The sequence below is a fragment of the Ovis canadensis genome, chromosome 6 (genome assembly GCF_042477335.2).
Source record: "Ovis canadensis isolate MfBH-ARS-UI-01 breed Bighorn chromosome 6, ARS-UI_OviCan_v2, whole genome shotgun sequence".
NCBI lineage: Eukaryota > Metazoa > Chordata > Mammalia > Artiodactyla > Bovidae > Ovis > Ovis canadensis.
This window is the reverse complement of record NC_091250.1, coordinates 1047723-1066999: the sequence shown is the minus strand read 5'-3', so window position 1 is coordinate 1066999 and position 19277 is coordinate 1047723. Positions and strand designations below refer to the sequence as shown.

Sequence of the window (19277 nt, the reverse complement as noted above, 5' to 3'; positions counted from 1 at the left end):
GCCTGGTGCTCTCCGTTAGGCGCTGAGCCTGGGCGGCCAAGCAACCGCTGGAGGAGCCCTGCACCTGCCCTTCCCTTCCGTCTGACAGAGCTCACACTGCTGGAGCCCTTGGCAGTGTGCAACCCACTGGCATCTAAGCCCTCCCCAAGGAGGCCTGGGGCTTTGGTGCAAAGGCAAGGCAGAAGAGGAACTGAGGCCAGGAAGGCGCCAGTGGCGTCTCCCAGCCTCGCGCAGCGTGCTCCTTCCTGGGCAGGAAGCCTAGCAGCGATGCAAGTCTGGGCAAGGCTTGCCCAGGGCAGAGCAACCTCCCGCCAGTAACTCTGCTAGATCGGGCCCCTAACGAGAGCTGAATCTCTGTGGTACTGAAGTCGCACTGGGCTCCGCCCAAGCAGGGCTTGCAGCTGCTCGCGGCTGGGCTTCCTCACGCGGCTGGGCTGCCTTTCTTCCCTGGAGTAGGCTCTTTTCCCCGCATGCTGTTCACTTGGCTTCCGGGGGGGGGGGGGGGGCACGCTCTGTTCCTGCTGCAGGTCTTGGCTCAGGGGCTGCTCCCCCTGAGCTGGGGCTGTGGGCGGGAGCCCAGACAGGCAGGGGCAGGCCCCAACCAGCTGCACACCCCCCTGCTGGGGAGCAGAGGGCTAGGGAAGCTACGTGTGTGAGGCAGCTGCTGGGCGCCCACGAGTCAGCCTCCCAGGCATTCTTCAAGCCTCAGCCCACCAGGGCAGGCTAATAAAGAACTATGGACCCTCTTAGCCCTCACTTTAACCTATAACCCTAATGGTAACGCCCCGAACTCTAAGAAGAGGGGGGTCCCCGAATTCTAACCTGAACCCGAACCCTAACAAGTGGGGGGGGTTGCCCGAACCCTAACCCTAAGCTTAACAATAAACCTCTAAAATAAAAAAATTTTCTGGTCTAAGCCCTGGCTCTTGCAGTCCCCTGCCCCTTAAAAGCGAAAAGGTCAGACTGGAAACTTGAACTCCTGATTTACAGGCCATAGTCTGCCTGCCTACTGGCCCGCCTAACCCCTATGCCACAGAGGCTTACTGCTTTCAGCAGGGCTCCCGAACCCTCTTCAAGCCTCGGCCCGCCAGGGCAGGCTAATAAAGAACTATGGGCCCTATTAGGGCTCACTTTAAGCTGTAACCCCAACACTAATGCTAACCCTAACCGTAACCCGAACCCTGACCCTGACATGAACCCTAACCCAAACCCGAACTCTTAGAAGAGGGGGGATCCCCAAATTCTAACCCTAACCCTGAACCCGAACCTGAACAAGTTGGGGGGTTGCCCGAACCCTAACCCTAAGCTAAACAATAAACCTCTAAAATAAAAATAAACGTTTCTGGTCTAAGTCCCGCCTGTTGCTGTCCCCCGCCCCCTAAGAGCAAAAGAGTTAAGCTGCGGACTTGAACTCCTGACTTACAGACCATCGTCTGCCTGCTCACCAGTGCACCTAACCGCTACGCTACAGAGGCTTGCTGTTCTGACAGAGCTCCCGGACCCTCTTCAAGCCTCTGCCCGCCAGGGTCTGGCTCTATAGACTATCATGGCTGTCCTAGGTCATCTTTGCTTTCTATAGTCATAGTTTTATCCCTAAATCATAGACAGATCAGCTGAGAAAAAGCTTGGATTGTCTCGGTGGGGTGGATTTGCTTGTCCTTGTGTTTCACCTGGAGGCAGTCGCGGTCCCGCGGGCCTGTCCTGGAAGGGGGCGTGGGGGTGGGGCGCACCGTGAGCGCGTCGGGGGCGGGGCGAGCCTGGGCGGCTGGTCAGGAGCGCGGCTCACGTGAGCGGGTCTGGGGTGGGATGAACATGGCGGCGCGTCCGGGGCCAGGCTTCCCAGTTGTGCTCTCAGGGCTCGCCATTGCAGCTGGGAATGCTCGTTTCGTGGGCTCCTGGGTCCCCGTCGATTGGCATCCAGCGAGTAGAGCGCAGGGCTGTGGGCCACAGGTAAGGGAACTCGGACTGGGTGGAGCAGGGAACCATGTATTCTGCCCTCTTTGTTTGCAGTCTCGGAGCCGACTAAAATGGCGGTCGCAGAAAAGCCTCGCCTTTGGGGCCAAGGGTTTTGCCGCTTTACCCCTTTGCATAAAGCTCAGACCCGCGCGGTTTTCCCAAGCAGCCTAGTGTGTTGCTTCCTACAGGCCTGGAGAGGATAACAGGCAGGAAGGCCAGGGGTCTCCAGCCAGAGAAAATAGACTGCAAGTGTCAGACGTTTTTTTCTCTGTCTTAAGAGGCAGGAGGAGACAAAAGAGTGCTGCATTTTTTTTTCTCCATCTTGATACAAATTTAAAAGGAGGTTTCTCTGAAAATTCTGTGTTGCCATGACCACTCCTGGCTCCACCTGAATTTAACTTTTCTCAAACCTTGAACTAAGCAATGCATTTTTCTTATGGAAATGTTTGTCTTAAGGTATGCTAATGTGCTATGTATTTACCCAAGGCTCTGTCTTCAGGTCACTTCCCCCTAAAGGCTCAGAAACGACTTGACAAACCAGTATGTTTTACTCATACCTTGTTCTCTTAATCTATGTGAATGAAACTATATATTTGCTTGGAAATCTGCCTTTCTTCAAGATTCATGTCCATCATTTTATGGCCTGGGATGACTCATCTGCTGCCAATGTTATCTCAATGCTTGCTGTGGGTGAGGGGCCTGGTGCCACTCTCTGAGACATTGTCTTTCTTTCATTAGCAGACTGCTAGTGGCTCTATAACATCTGGCTAAAGACTAGCAGGGGGTACTCTTTCTTCCCCCTTTTAATGTCTATGTCAGCAGCTCTCTCGATCTCTTTTATACTTTAATAAAACTTTTAAACAGAAAACCTCTGAGCCATCAAGCTTCTTCACTTGCCCTGGATTGAATTCTCTGGAGGCCGAGAATGCTGGCATCTTTTGTGGTTTAGCAGCCACGTTTCAGCCTTTTGTAATTCATATTGAATCTTCATTTCAGATTGAAGATGCCTTCCACGGTATTGCCAACTGAAGCCTTTTCATCACTATGGAGTATCTGTCCATGTCTTTAGGGTATTTTTCAGCAATCATGTATCATTTCCAGTGTGCCAGTCTTGTCATCCTCATTCTGTCCATAGCAAAGTCTTTTATTACTGTTGATATGATTGAAAGGGAATTGTTTGTTTAAATTCCCTTTCAGATTGTTATTTGCTGGTGTATACAGATAACACTGTGTCATCATTCATTTGTATCAGTTTGGACAGCTTGATAGTTGTCTTTAGTTTCTTTAATTTCTCATAATTTAAGATGACCCTGGCTCATATATTTACAGTCTCACCCCTAGTCTCAGTCATTTCTTCAAAGAACTGTCCTTTTTTTAAACATTACATTATTTTTGACTGTGCTGGGTCTTTATTGCTCGTTTGTCTAGTTGTAGTGAGCAGAGGCTACCCTCTAGTTGCTGTGCCATGGCTTCTCATTGCAGTGCTTTCTCTGTTTGCAGAACTTGGGCTCTGGAGCATGCAAACTTCAAGAGTTGTTCAAGGGCTTCGTTGTCCCTGGGTGTGTGGAATCTTCTACACAGGGATTGAACCCGTGTTCCCTGCATCGGTAGGCAGATTCTTTACCACTGGGCCATCAGAGATGTTTCCTGTTCCCTTTTATTAGAGAATGATATTTAAAACATACATGTAGGAGCTCAATATGCTCACCTTTGAACATATTCAGTTAAAGGTAATTTGTGATGTCTCCAACCTGATCCACCACGACATGGACATTGTAACGTTTCCTTTTGTTTATCTGTAACTTTGCCTTCCAATGGTAAGATACCTGGCTTCCACCGCTTGTCATACACAGAATTCAGTGCTTGTCCCATGTGGTTACTGAAAAAAAAAAACCTGTCAGATTGTCTTTCAAAGGGGGCTCTGCATGCATTGCACCAGTATCTTGAGTATGTTTTTCTATGATAGTTTACTATCAGTATACCCTCAGTGGCCTATTTCAGTCACTACCAATTATGAATGGGCTTGTTTGCTCTAGTGTTCTTGGACAATTTGAGTACAGTTTCTTTGTCAGATATGCATTTTTTTAGGAAAACAGTTTTATTGATTGTTGGCTGTGTTGCATCTTTGTGTGTGGGCTTTTCTCTAGTTTTGGTGAGCATGGGCCATAACTAGTGGTTTGCAGGCTTCTCACTGCAGTGTCTCCTCTTGTTGAGGGGCACAGGCTCACGGGCTTCAGTGGCTGCAGCATGTGAACTCGGCATCGTGGCTTCCAGGATCTAGAGCACAGGCTCGCTCGGCTGTTGTGGCACACGGGCTCCATAGGATGTGGGATCTTCCCATCCTAGGGATCGCACATGCATCTCCAGCACTGGCAGGTGGATTCTTTACTATGGAACCACCAGGGCATATTTTAGATTCTAGTTTTCCACACATGTATCTAGTGAAAGAGGCCAGGATCAAGAGGCATGGCAGCTGGGAATCCTCAGCCCCAGCTCTGGTGTGCTATCCAAAGCTCTGGGGCCTTTGGTGAGCAGCTCAGCTTCCCTGGGACTGTTTCCTCCCATCAGAAATGCCCTGCTTTTGGACTGTAGCCCACCAAGCTCCTCTATCCCTGGGATTTCTGAGACCAGAGTACTGCAGGTGGTGCCATTTCCTTCTCTGCTGCTGCTGCTGCTGCTGCTGCGGCTGCGTCGCTTCAGTCGTGCCTGACTCTGCGCGACCCCATAGACAGCAGCCTACCAGGCTCCTCTGTCCCTGGGATTCTCCAGGCAAGAACACTGGAGTGGGTTGCCATGTCCTTCTCCAGTGCATGAAAGTGAAAAGTGAAAGTGAAGTCACTCAGTGAAGTCGTGTCCGTCTCTTAGTGACCCCGGGGTTGCAGCCTACCAGGCTTCTCTGTCCATGGGATTCTCCAGGCAATGGTACTGGAGCGGGCTGCCATTGCCATTTCCTTCTCTACAAGATAACGTTTTGAAGATATTTTCTCCTGGATATTGCTTTTGATGAAGGAAGGGGGATCCCTTCCCAGGGCTTGAGAGTGAGTTCTTGTCTGACACTGGGCAATGAGTTGTCTGAGGAGAGGAGTGCTGTCCAAGCGAGAGGCTTTATTGGGAAGGGCTGCCGGGGTGGAGGGCAGGAGGGTGAGGGAAACGGAGAGAACCACTCTGTCACGTGGCTCACAGTCTCAGGTTTTATGGTCATTGGGTTAATTTCTGGTTTGTCTCTTGCCAGGCATTCTGAATTGGGATCTCTCTTGGGGGCACACGCATCACTCAGCTGAGATGGATTCCAGCAATGTGGATCCTGGGAGGTTGGTAGGACCTCTGAACTGGAGCCTCCCATCACCTGACCTCTCCAGAATTCTGGTTGGTGGTAGCTTGTTCGTTCCTTGTTCCTTCCCAGGGCCTCCTGTTGTAAGATGACTCCTGCAAGTGTTTTCTTTTCTCTGTTGCCTGGCCAGGGTGGGTGGTCCGTGGTTCATTTAACAGTTTGTTTTTGGTTCTCTCGAGTAAGGTCCTCCACGGGGTAAATGTATGAAATGATAAAAGGCAATGTTTTAACTAATTTATATTCATAATTTGGTAAGTTGGCTTGTTTTGTGTATGTTAGACCTGATTACCAGACCAAAGGTCATGTAGAACTTTAGTAGTTTTCTAAAATTCTATAGTTTTTAAAATGGAGTTACCTTGTTGCAAAGTTTGTGTTTATGTTCAGATTTTTTAAAAGTTATTTCTTTTTAGTTGATTGATCATTGCTTTACAATATTGGTTTGATTTGTCATACATCCACATTAGGTGTACCTATGTCCTCTTGCTCTTGAATCTCCCTCCCACCTCGCACGCATTCCCACCTCTCCAGGTTACTACTGAGCCCCAGTTTGAGTTCCCTGAATCATACAGCAAATTCCCATTGGTTGTCTATTTACAAATGTAGGTGTACCTGCATCCATGCTGCTCTCTCCATTCATCTCACCCTCTCCCTCTTGTTCCCCACCCTCGTCTGTAAGTCTGTTCTCTATGTCTGCACCTCCATTGCTGCTCTGTGAACAGACTCGTCAGTACCATCCTTCTAGATTCCATGTTTTTCTCTCTTTGACTGACTTCCCTCCCCTTTATTAGAACAAACTCAAATGTGTTCCTTTTTATGGCTGCATTCCATGCAGGCTCTGATTGTTCCTTAGCCATGTTTTGCGGAGGGTCATGGAGCTATTCTGCTCCATTTCAGTTTGGGCTTCCAGTCTGAGTGCTCGCAGCAGAGCTGCTTCTGGGTGAGCCCTCTGAGGTCTGTGAGCACCGGGCTGCCCGCTCTTCTCTTGTGGCCCGCAGGGGGCGCCAAAGGCCCCTCTGACCCGCGGGCCCAGGACGCTTTGCCTTTAGACTCTGCTCCGTGAGCAGCTGGCGGGAGCTTTGTCTCCTCAGGACCATCAGGGCTCAGGCTTCTGGATAACAGGGCTGCATCCAGGCTGAGAGGAGCAGGGTTGCCTCAGTGCCCACCAGCAGGGAGGCGCTGCAAGAGCGAAAAATGAGGATGGAGTAGACGTTTCCTGTGTCCAGCTGAGGGCTGACTGGAGGTCCATCTCAGAGGACTCAGGGGGAAAGAGCTCCGTGTGCAAAGCGGTGGGTTTTCAGTTAGATTTGCGTTAGATGATGTAGAGGATGAACACTGATGTTCTTCCGTGTAGGTGGCCATTTTCCTGTCACTGTTTCTTGAGAAGACTGTCCTTTCCTCTTCGCTCGTTCCTGGTTTGATTTTCAGGAACTGACCATGTACAGGTGGGTTCGTTTCTGGGCTCTCTATTCTCTCCTGGAGTCCATGTGTCTGTGTTCCTGCCAGTTCCTCACTGTGGTGGTCACTACAGCTCCGTGATGTAGTTTGAAGAGGGATAGGAAGATGCCTCCAGCTGTGTTCCTCTTTCTCAGAGTCTTTTTGGCCGTTTAAGGTCCTGTTCAACAGTAGCAGCCTAATATTAGGAATATTTCTATTTCTGTGAAAAATGCCATTGAATATTATTTTGTGATTGCAGTCCGTGTATTTGTTGATGACTTTGGTTGGAATGGACCTTTTAATTCCTCATTGTTCCAGTGCATGAGCGTGGAATAATTTTCTGTGTGTTTGTATTTTCTTTGGTTTCTTTATCAGTGCCTTCTAGTTTTCTGACTACTGGTTTTTTATGTTCTTGATTAAGTTTGTTGCTAGATGTTTTATTTAAGTGGGATTTTCTTAATATTTTTTTCTGATTGTTATTAGTGTATAGAAATGCAAGTGATTTTTGGACTGTAAAGGGTAGTATTTTATGATTGTAAATTAATCCAAAATGATTCAGCTTTACTGAATGTAGTCTAACAACTTTTTGTGAAGTGATGTGGAACATTTTATCTGTAAGATCTGTTTCTCCTGCAGTAGGTCATCCAGAGGACCCAAGACATGGTGGTTACTAATAGACTTCCCACACTACTTCTTCATTCCACGTGGACTCCTTCACGGGCAGTGAGCATCGCAGCTTCCCTTGAACTTCATCTGGGTAAGTCTTGGCCTGTATCAGAAAGTTTCCTGCCTGTCTGCTCTAAATTTCTTTTGTGGTATTGACATGGTTGTTTTGAAACCTAGTATACTTTCCAGTCATTTAAAATGTACAGAAAATGCCTAGCAATGGGAACAAGTGCTAGCATTTGCCACATCATCTAAAATACTCTATGTGTTTTATCCAAAATGGGTACCTTCTGCAGAACCAGCACATAATCTCCAAAATCAGGAAATCATATGGTACCTACATTATAATGTAATCCACTGCCCCACTTCCACTTTTAGCAATTGTTCAAGTGTATGAATATATCTTTTGTTTCCATCGTCATCCTTTTTTCTTTATTTAGAGTGTTACTGAGATTTTCAGTTATTTGGACAAACTTGATGGATTGAAAGCAGACATGGTGAATAAGGGTTCTGGGTGGCCTTTTCTATGTGGATTTCTTTTTCACTGAAGATGGTTTTAATATTTATTCATGTGGTAACATGTATGAATCCTGCATTCTTTCTCCCCCCCCCCATAGTAATTAAAAATAAATAATATGCCATTTACCATTTAGATATTTGTAAGCATACAGTGTTGTAGCAGACAACCTTTTCTTGTTTTGCAAACCAGTTTAATAATGTGCACCTTGTGCGTGCTTTGGAGAAACTCAGGAAACTGAGTCAGTGACTGAAATGGCCCAAGATATCACCTTAGATTCCATCTTCATCTGAAAACAAAACAGGCACTTTCTGGTGGTCCAGTGGCTGAGACTGGACACTCCCAAAGAAGGAGGCCCAGGTTCATTCCCTGATCCAAGAGCTAGATCTCCCATGCCACAAAGGAGAATTTGCATGTTGTAGCTAAATATCTGGCTTACCTCAATGAAGGTTGACCTGGCGCAGCCAAATTAAAAAAGAAACAAATATTTTACAGATACAACCAAAGGAAAGGAAGGGTATGGTTGTTGTGCAGATTTACGGCTTAGCTTTCCCTATCGATAGAAAAGAAAAAAGAGTTTCAAAAGACTGTGTCTCATCCTTCTATCTGGCATATAGAGAGGATTCCTTTGAAATGAGATTTCTCTGGTAAATGTGACTCACAGAAGAGCTGTCTTGAACTTGGGTTTCAGAGATGATCATGTGTCCTCTAAAAAAAAAAGTTAATTGGGTCCCACTAATTCTCATGCTGAGGTGGTATATTTTGTGGTAGCATTTGCTCCCCTTCACTTTGGATGTATCCCCATTTGTTTACACTGTCATCTACTGAAGACATCCTGATATTTGAAAGTTTTTAGTTATTACAAGTAGAGCTGTTGTATATAATCATGTGATACTTTTTGTCTGGACGTTTTCAAAGCTGTTTAGTAAGTGCTAGCCATATAGTATTCAGGTCACAGGTGAGCTTTGTTTAGCTGTGGAAAAATCCAGCTATGTTTCTCTGTGGCATGTGGGATCTTCTGGGGTAAGGGATCAAACTAGAGTGTCTTGCATTGTCAGGCAGATTCTTTACCACTGAGCCACCGGAGAAGTTGTGCCCTACCCCCGTTTTTTTTTTTTTTGAGTTTACTGGATCTAATAGGTGTGCAGTGCTACCTCACTGTTATTTTAGTTTGTAATTTCCTAATGATATGTGATTTTGAGTCTTTTTGATAGGCTTATTTGCTATCTTTATATTTTTGTAGGCCAGGTGTTTAGGTGTATACATTTTTTATGAGATTGTTCTAGATTTTTTGGTATATTTGGAGTACAATCCTTTATCAGATATGTATTTTATAAATATATTTTCCTGTGGCTTGTGTTTAAGTTTTGTGAATAAGGTTTTTCACAGTTTAAATGTCTAATTCTTTAAAGTTAATGTTATATATGTTTTATATCCTTTTTTGGATAGACTTTAGTGTGTTGTTGTTGTTGTTGTTAAATTTTATAAGCAGAAGTGAGGTACTGTAGATACAGTTTTAAGCTAAGCTGAGGTACCATAGATACAGTTTTGCCTTTTGTCTGTTAAGAAGTTTGAGTGAGTTTGGTGTACACTGTATATAACATTATGTCTACATTCATTTGACTGGATATAGCTTCCAATTATTTGTCTAATTGGTTTTGGAGATATCACGGGAAGTCAGTTTTTCCAAGGGAAACTGAGGTCCATGAAACATGAACTCTTTTCGATCGGTCGGAATCACTCTCTGCTATTTCTGACAGATTTGACTTGTTTGGATATCTCATATGAGTGGAATCACAGAACGTTTGTCTTTTCTTGGTCTGGTTTATTTCACATGATCTAATGACCATAAGGTTTGTCCACATTGTCGCATTGTCAGAATTACTGACTTTGAAGGGCCGAATCAGATTCCATTGTGTGTATACCACAGTTTGTTTATGGAATTGGCTGCCATGGACACTTAGATCACTTCTGTTTGTTTGCCAGTGTGAATCATGCTGTTGTGAGTATGACGGAAGAAGTATCCATTTTTTCAGCCCCCTTTCCCAATCCTTTTGGGTACATAGCTTGAATTGGAATCGAACTATGTATTTATTCCATGTGTTTGTTTTGGAGTCATTTCTGTAATGTCTTGCAGAGTGGCAGCACCATTTAATGTACTTTTTCGTATGGTGGAATACCGTTCAAGCTTCTGAATATACCTTGTGTTGCATATTCAGTCTCCCACCAACGGACACTTGAATGAGTTCTACCTTTGAGCTATTGTGAATGTCACTATGAGTATTTGTGTACCAGTTTTTGTTTGAATTATTAACAAGTACATTACTATATATAAAAGAAGCCACAAGGACCTACTGTACAGTTTAGGAAACTATTAAATATCTTATGATAATGTATAATGGAAGAGAATCTCAAAAGGAATATATGAAAAGCACATAGTAACCATGATATTTATTGTGCCAACACTATGAGTTATCATAGCACTACTCAACGTGTATTTATACATGTCAGTAAAATATTCACATCTGTAAGGATATTATAAAAAATTATATAAAAAATCAAGAATTCAAACAGAGATTAAATAAACTTCCTGTCATTGCTCATCATCATTTATACATTCATACTACCTGTAACACTCATTGTATAAGTGCTGGACTAGCAATTGATGTTCTCGTAAACCAAGAGATTGTGAAGGTGTAAGGAAATATAGCTTATTGAATTCCTTAATGAAGGATTATAGAACTCTATGTCCATGAAGTGAATGAAATTCCATTTTATTGAACCACATTCTTACTAGAGTGATGAGCTTCCACCCCACCCAACGTTAGTTCACAATGAAATCCTGCAGTCCTCTGGCCTCAATGTCTGCTTCCTGCTACCGAGAAAGAAAAGATGAGGAAGTCCTGACAAAACCGATGCTATTTTTCTTTTTCTGATTTGTATTTTATCGCAGGGCTTGGCAAAAAGAGGGCCCAACCTGTTTTTAGAGTTCCATCCCAAGGGTCCCTCTGGCATGTTCCCTATGTTGACAAAGTGCTGATTATTTTCAACAAAGGACAATGATCTGCACTTCACTATCTGTTGCTTGAGCTGGAATAGCGGGCATCCCTTGAAGTGCATTCCTTCATGCTGAAGTAGGCATCCCTGAAGCAATAGTATAAGAGGAACACATTTATCACGTAGACATCGCAGCCCATGCATTTGTAATAATTTTTCAGTTATACCCATCATCATCGGAGGAACTGACTTGTCCCAGTAACAACGAGAGTACCCAGTATAACAGTTCCTTGACTTATGAGTACTTCCTATGAGTACCCTTATGAGTACTTCTTCCAATGTTGTTTCTCCTACTTTGGTCATGAACAGTAGAAGCTGATGGCAGTGGTCCTTGAAATGTATGTCGATTCCTAGGTGGCACAGTTGATAAATAAAAAATCTGCCTACCAGTGCAGGAGGGGGAAGTGATGTGGGTTTGATCCCTGGTTCAGGAAGATAACAATTCATACACATGTTTTATGTGAACCAGTTTGATACTCATGAGTTTTTTCTTCTGTATACAGAAAAACAAATGCTGTTCAAGGACACTGAAAGAACCCTGATGTTGAAAATCAGATCTGTATTGTGAGCAATGCTTAGATATCCATGAGTCGAAGCATAGTATTATGCCTATCATCCTTGTATTTCTCTCAGTGAAATATGTTGAGGAAAACTCTTCATTCGTGGCCTAGATTCACGAAGAAGCTAAATAGCATTCATCCTTTACGTTGACAACTGTGAATTTAAATCTCCTGTGAATCCTATGTGACAACCACACATACCAACATGAGTTATCAGTATTATATCAATATTTTTAGTCCTATTGTATGTCAACTAAAAAAATCAGTATATAATTGTACATGAAGTCAAGACATAAAATCAGTGCAAATACAAAATGTTCCATCCTTTGAGAAAGGGAGAAAAACATCTCTGTGCTTAGCCTATTGCATTTTTATGTATTAGACCCTTAAGTAGTTTATTCACCACACCCTGTGAATGATTCACAAATCTTCAGAGAAGAAAGGATCATTTCTCTTGAACAATGAGTAGTTCAACTATTCTCAAAGCAAAGCCATAAGTGAGTCTTATTTTGGGTGAGACCATGAAAACTCAGCGTTTTCATTATGCTTGTGCTTATGATGGGAGGAGGTCTGAGAAAGCACTTCTGAAGGTTTATTCATACCAGTCGTTCTCATATGTATCGAGTCTTTAAAGGTCGAATCACCAAGGTGTTGCTTCTACACTTGTACTAGGCTGAGCAGCAACATTCCCTTTCTCCGTAAGTGCAGTAGACGTGTTCCCAACCTGTCTGTCTTCTGTCCTCTGGAGTATGCATTGCTTGAGCTCATCACAGCCTAGTAGATGGAAATCATCAGGATATTCTGGAAACCCTTTTTATTTCAGTCTGTTCAGGAGGTTACCACTGCTGCAAACCTCTGGATTTTACCAAGCGCTTTTAACAACCTCAGATGAAGGATATAAGTCAACACTGGTGACAGCCACGGGCTTCCATGGCCTATCCATGATTGTTGGCTTTGCTTTCATAATCATCCTGTTTCTTATACCAGCTAAACTGTCAGTGTATTTTTTAATTACCATTTTATCTTTGATGGTTTTTAGAGCTATTATGGATTTTCCTATATATCTTCACTTATCGGTGAGGGTCTTATGTTAGTAGTAGTTATGACAACTGACTTTCTGTCTGTTAGCTGTGGCAGAATAAAAAAAGAATGACCCACTGTATATTATTAATATTATGTATCAATATATTGTTAGTTTTATTGTTTGCAGTCATCCAATTCCAAGTTTCTGAAATAAACTTTCAGAAAAATCACATCCTTTTGAATGCCCATTTGACTGAATAGGAGCACGGAAATGTTCTTCCATAAAATTGTTTACAGTTTCCATTCCGTTTCTCCTGTTTGATGTAGATATTGGCCTTTGGTTCTATCAGTAGCTTTGCAAGTAAAAAAAAAAATTAATTAGAGCTCGTATGGTAATTTTACTGTTAGCAATAAGTTTAGCATAAAATGAACACAGAAGAGGTTACAGTAGACCAAATATGAAAGTCAGTTTAAAAGAAAACATAGTGTTGAATGTTTACAGTAGGAATATAGTTATGAAGTTCCTTTATTATTATTCTATCCTTTCCTTTTGTTTTGCAGGGGTGTTAATGTACAGATTCCAGTACTATGGCTAGAGCGAATAATAGTATCATTATTCTTGAGAGCAACTCTACTAAGTCTTCACGCTCATGTCACTCAAGGTTTTTTAATACCTATTATGTTAGTCGTGTTTGTAGTTTGTGAAGTCACATAAGTTGCATTCATTCAAGCAATAGTATCAAACAGCTATGGCATCAATTATAGATGTGAATCGATATCGAATGTGAATCCATTTCACTGTGACAAGTTATTATTGTAGATATTCTATTCATGCCAGTAACAAAGCTGTGCAGAAATAATACAATGTTTATTAAGAAAATAAGATTTACTAATTTGTTTTATTATTCTATTTCTTTTAAACAGATTTAATGACAACAGGCTCAACTTTTCATTCACTTGTATGACTATGAGCAGTTTGACCAAGTTGAAGAAGATGACTCGTTTGTAGTCTTCCTCATCAGCTCATTCCATCTACTGGCTTTAAAATCATTTAGTACAGAGCTCACCGTCTAGGTGTTCATCCAGTGTTTTGTTTGCTTATCATGCAGGATCATTTTAAAAGGAAAAGTATGTGTGTATGAGTTAGAGCTCTGATCCCAGGAGTCCATGTAGAAGCTTCCCCTGAGAAATGTATCGTTTTTGCACCAATGCTACTGAAATGTGTGAATGTGGTATACCACGCGTCCCAATAAGTGTAAACAGCGTCATAGGCTACTTATTTGAAATGACCAGTACTCATGACATTCCATTCAACTGAGGACTAAATATAGCCAACGTAGGCTGTGTTTGCCAAATAGACTTTGAAGTATTCTTCACACAGTCCTTCATCGATGCCAGTTTTCAGATCGAAGAAACCCTTGCTCCATGAAGTTTGTGAACACATATACTCATGTTTTGTTTGAGATTTTAAAGTCATTCTTCAGTTTTGTTGGAGGAATGGTTCTGTATATGCCCCGTGGATCCCCAAATCCACTGATGTTCATGTGTCTTGGGGCTTCCCAGGTGGTTCTAGTGGTAAAGAACATGCAGAACATACCCATGCAGGAGACATGGGAGGTATGGATTCCATCCCTGGGGCAGGAAGATCTCCTGAGGGAGAGCATGGCAACCCCCTCCAGTATCTTTGCCTAGAGAATCTCATGGAGAGAGGAGCCTGGTGGGGCCTAGTCCATATGATCCCAAGGAGTTGGACACAATGTAAGTGACTTCGCACAGCACATGATTCGTTGTCATAGCTAATATAATGGAGATGACATAAAAAGAAGCACCAGCGGGCGAAAGTCAATATCCATCACTTTTAAACTTTGGAATGTATTGTGATATTTTACATCCATATTTGTATGACTTGATAGTTGGAGAATCGATGCATGTGAAGGCCTGGTTGTGTTATATGTATGTTGAGGGAAGATATATTTTTATGTGGTTTGACATATAGGTCCCATTTCATTCGTAGACATATGCATACTCATCACTTATCATCATTTTTTTTTTTTTGAAAAGACCATTGTTTGGAAAGGTTGTTGTCTAACCATGAAAGATGCTTGAATTCTTGGGCTCCTTAGAGGAAGAATTCAACCCGGGGCCAGTGATGAGGCTTGATCAGTCAGAGCTTTTGTGTCCCAACGTTTTATTAAAGTATAAAAGAGAGAAAGCTTCTGACATAGACATCAGAAGGGGGCAGAAAGAGTGCCCCCCTACTCATCTTTGGCTGGATGTTATCTAGCTACTAGCAGTCTACTCATTAGAGAAAGGAATGGCAGCAGACCCCTCACCCACAAGATATATGGAGATGACCGTGGCACCAGGTGAGTCATCCTGGGCCATAAAACGATTGATATGAGCAAATGGATAGCTTCATTCACATAGATCAGGAGAGCCATGTATGAGTAAAGCATATTGGTTTGTCAAGTCAGTTCTGAGCCTTTAGGCAGAACCTACTTGAAGATAGAGTCTAGGGTAAATACATAGTACATTCACATAGCTTAAGGCAAACCTTTCCATGAGAAAAATGCCTTGGTCAGCTCAAAGTATGAGAAAAGTGAAGTTCAGGCGGAACCAGGTGTCATTATAGCAACACAGAATTGTAAGAGAAAATCTCTGTTTAAATTTGTATCAAGAAGGGGAAAAAAGATAACAGCTTGTTTCCTCCTGCCTCGGAAGTGACAGATAACAACTGTCTGACACTTGCACCCCATTTCCTCCCTTTGGAGACCCCTGGCCTTCCTGGCTGTTACCCTCTCAGTTTCATTCATTGAGCGTTTTCTGCCTTGTGAAACATTGGGCATAGAAGTATGTGTTTATTTAGGGGTATTTCATCCAATTTCATTTAAATGCATATGTGAATTAGAAAGTTTGACATGCTGTTGCTTTGTATACCGATTGGGAAATGTGAGCCTCCAAGCTTAATTTAGTTTTTCATGTTCATTTTTCTTTTTAGGGGTACAAAGAAAAATAATATGACTGTTAAGATCAGCTTTCGTATTTTTTGCCAAATATGAATTGGGATCACATCGATCAGAGATGAGTCTGTGCATGAAAGCCCTAATAACTAATGCTAATTGACTTCACTACCATGGGATGTTTTCATATCTATTGAGGATTTACTTCATGTATTTCGATTTTAACTTTCTGTCTTACAGCCTTGTTTGTAGATCAAAGCTATTTGAAATTGTCATCTGGTTTCAAATGGCTTGTGAGGTTATTCATGAGTGGTTCATAAAACCGAATGGATTGTACGTAGCCATACTTTGTTGTCATTCTATGAATTTGAAGAATGTCTGAAGAATGTCTGCAGTTATGCCTTAAAGATTCATACAATTGATGTCCAATATTTATCTCAAAAGACTTGCTTTCAATTTGTAGTTTCCTATGCGTATGTCTTTCTTTATGGATTTGGGTAGAACTTGTATTGGAACACTGAAAAATCTGTGATATCAACCGTGCTGACCTTTCTGGTGGTCATCATTAAGATTTTCACGCTCTATGGATCCTAGTGGAAACAGGTGCTGTTCATCCTACTTTTGTGAAGATTGAACTCATCGTAGAAAGTGGAATTTGTTGAAATATTTATGGTATAAATAAATCTTGTCTCTATAATTACCCAGAGTCCTGGTGCGTATTTGATTGCTAAGTTATAAAATGTATGAGATAGATGTGATCCATCAATGGCGACTGGATAAGTGGTGGAGAGGTATTTTGGTGATGCAAGAGATTTAAATGATATGATCATAGTATTTATATCCCTTTTATGTGGATAATGGGTCTTGGATCCATGTTTGAAACCTTACAACCTCGTCTTTTGTTATGCATGGGAAGTGTCAAAAATGAAGAAGATGCGGGTAGGTACTTCAAGGGTAAGTATAGGGCTGAGGGCGTGACTATGATGTGGGTTAGGGTTAGGATGTGGATGGGGGTCCGGTTAGGGTAGGGTAAAGGTTAGAGTTCGTGGAACAGCCCTCCAAACTTGTTAGGGTGAGGGGTGAGGTGTGAGGGTTCAGGATGAGGGTGAGGGTAAGGATTCAGGGTGAGGGTTAGGATTCAGGATGAGGGTGAGGATTCAGGGAGAGGGTGAGGGTGAGGGTTCAGGGAGAGGGTGAGAGTGAGGGTTCAGGGTGAGGGCGTGGGTGAGGGTAAGGGTTCGGGGTGAGGGTTCAGAGTGAGCGTTCAGGGTGAAGGTGTGGGCCTCACATCTGATACAGGATTGTACTCCAAATATACCCATCCCTTCCCTTGAACAGACCTCTCACTATGGGAGCCCTTGGCAGTGTGGAACCCACCGGCCCCTAAGGCCTCCCAAAGGACGCCTGGGGCCTAGGTGCAAAGGCAATACAGGAGTGGAGCTGAGGCCAGGAAGGCGCCAGTGGCGTCTCCCAACTTCGCAAAGGCTGCTCCTTCCTGGGTAGGAAGCCTAGCAGCGAGGCAAGTCTGGGCAAGGTTCGCCCAGGGCAGAGCAGCCTCGCACCAGGAACTCTGCCAGATCGGGCCTCTGAGCAGAGCTGGAGCTCTGCCATCCTGGAGGCGCACTCGACTCCGCCCAAGCAGGGCTTGCAGCCTAAGGCGGCTGGGCTGCTTCGTCTTCCCCCTAGGAAGCTCGATTCCCGCATGCTGTTCACTCGGCTTCCAGGCGCCGGCTCCCTGCCCCTCCTTACGGTCTAGGATCAGGGGCTGCTTCCCCTGAGCTGGGGCTGTGGGCAGGAGCCCAGACACACAGGTGCAGGACCCAACCACCTGCACACGTCTCTGCTGGAGAGGAGAGCGCTAGGGAACCTACGTGTGTGAGGCAGCTACTGGGCGCCCACGGAGTCAGACTCGAGGTGTGCGGGGCTCCAGAGCCCCGCCAGGGGTCCAAGGAGCCTGGTGCTCACCGTGCGGCGCTGAGTCTGGGCTGTCAAGCAACCGCTGGAGGAGACCTGCACTTGCCCTTCCCTTGCCTCTGACAGAGCTCTCCCTGCTGGAGCCCTTGGCAGTGTGCAACCCACCGGCCCCTAAGCCATCCCCAAGGACGCCTGGTGCAAAGGCAAGGCAGGAGCAGAGCTGAGGCCAGGAAGGCGACAGTGGCATCTCCCAGGCTCAAGGAGCCTGCTCCTTCCATGGCAGGAAGCCTAGCAGCCAGGCAAGTCAGGGCAAGGCTCGGCCAGGGCAGAGCAGCCTCAGACCAGGAACTCTGCCAGATCGGGCCTCTGAGCAGAGCTGGAGATCTGCCATACTGGAGGCGCGCTCAGATCCAGCCAAGCAGGGCTTGAGCCGCACGTGGCTGGGCTGCCTCTTCTTACCTCGAGGAGGCTTGCCACCTTGAATGCTCTTCCTTCGGCTTCCAGGCGCGGAAGCTCTGTGCCTCCTGCAGGTCTTGGCTCAGGGGCTGCTTGCCCTGAGCTGGGGCTGTGGGCGGGAGTCAAGACACGCAGGGGCATACCCCAAACTGCTGCACACTTCTCTGCTGGGGAAGAGAGCGCAAGGGAACGACATGTGAGAGGCAGCTGATCGGCACCCACGGAGTCAGCCTCCAGGTATGCCGGGATGGAGACCCCAGCCAGTGGCCCTGGGAGGTGCGTTTCTTCGTGCGGCGCTGAGTCTCGGCGACCAAGCAACCGCTGGAGGATCCCTGCACTTGCCCTTCCCTTCCCTCTCACAGAGCTCGCCCTGCCTGAGCTCTTGGCAGTATGCAAGCCACCGGCCCCTAAGCATTACCCACGGACGCCTGGGGTCTAGGTTCAAAGGCAAGGCAGATGAGGAGCTGAGGTCAGGAAGGCGCCAGTGGCGTCTCCCAGGCTCACGCAGCCTGCTCCTTCCTGGGCAGGAAGCCTAGCAGTGAGGCAAGTCTGGGCAAGGCTCGCCCAGGGCAGAGCAGCCTCGCGCCAGCAACTCTGCCAGATCGGGCCTCTGAGCAGAGCTGGAGCCCTGCCGTCCTGGAGGCACACTCGGCTCCAGCCAAGTAGGGCTTGAATCAAAGGAGGCTGGACGGCCTCTTCTTCCCTCGAGGAGGCTCGCCTCCCCGCCAGCTCTTCACTCAGCTACCAGGTGGCGGCGCTCTGAGCCTCCTGCAGCTCTTGGCTCAGGGGCTGCTTGCCCTGAGCTGGGGCTGTGGGCGGGAGCCCAGGCACGCAGGGGCAGGCCCCAACCAGCTGCACACGTCTCGGCTGGGGAGGAGAGCGCTAGGGAAGCTACGTGTGTGAGGCAGCTGCTGGGGGCCAGGGAGTCAGCCTCGGGGTGTGCGGGGCAGCAGACCCCAGCCAGGGACCCTGGGAGCCTTTTGCACTCCGTGCGGCGCTGAGTCTGGGCAGCCCAGCAACCGCTGGAGGAGCCCTGCACTAGCCCTTCCCTTCCTTCGCACAGAGCTCTTCCTGCTGGAGCCCTTGGCAGTGTGCAAGCCACCGGCCCCTAAGCCCTCCCAATGGACGCCTGGGGCCTAGGGGCAAAGGCAAGGCAGGAGCGGAGCTGAGGCCAGAAAGGCGCCAGTGGCGTCTCCCAGCCTCGCGCAGCCGGCTCCTTCCTGGGCAGGAAGCCTAGCAGCGAGGCAAGTCTGGGCAAGGCTCGCCATGGGAAGCGCAGCCTCGCGCCAGCAACTCTGCCAGATCGGGCCTCTGAGCAGAGCTGGAGCTCTGCCGTCCTGGAGGCGCAATCGGCTCCAGCCAAGTAGGGCTTGAGCCAAACGAGGCTGGGCTGCCTCTTCTTC

The 19277-nt window shown here is 45.8% G+C and overlaps 1 long non-coding RNA gene across 3 annotated transcripts; it reads left to right on the top strand.

Annotated features, from left to right (window-relative positions):
* Positions 1-1790: 1790 nt before the first annotated feature.
* LOC138442073 (uncharacterized) lies at positions 1791-16213 on the top strand. 3 transcript variants are annotated; one of them, XR_011257532.1, is made up of 6 exons: positions 1793-1950; positions 3457-3563; positions 5189-5322; positions 6639-6729; positions 7358-7478; positions 13469-16211. It is a non-coding gene; the product is annotated as an uncharacterized lncRNA (long non-coding RNA). The 3 variants fall into 3 exon arrangements; XR_011257530.1 differs by lacking the exon at positions 6639-6729 and having other exon boundaries at positions 1791-1950; positions 13469-16213; XR_011257531.1 differs by lacking the exon at positions 6639-6729 and having other exon boundaries at positions 1799-1950; positions 7361-7478.
* The last annotated feature ends 3064 nt before the right edge of the window (positions 16214-19277 follow it).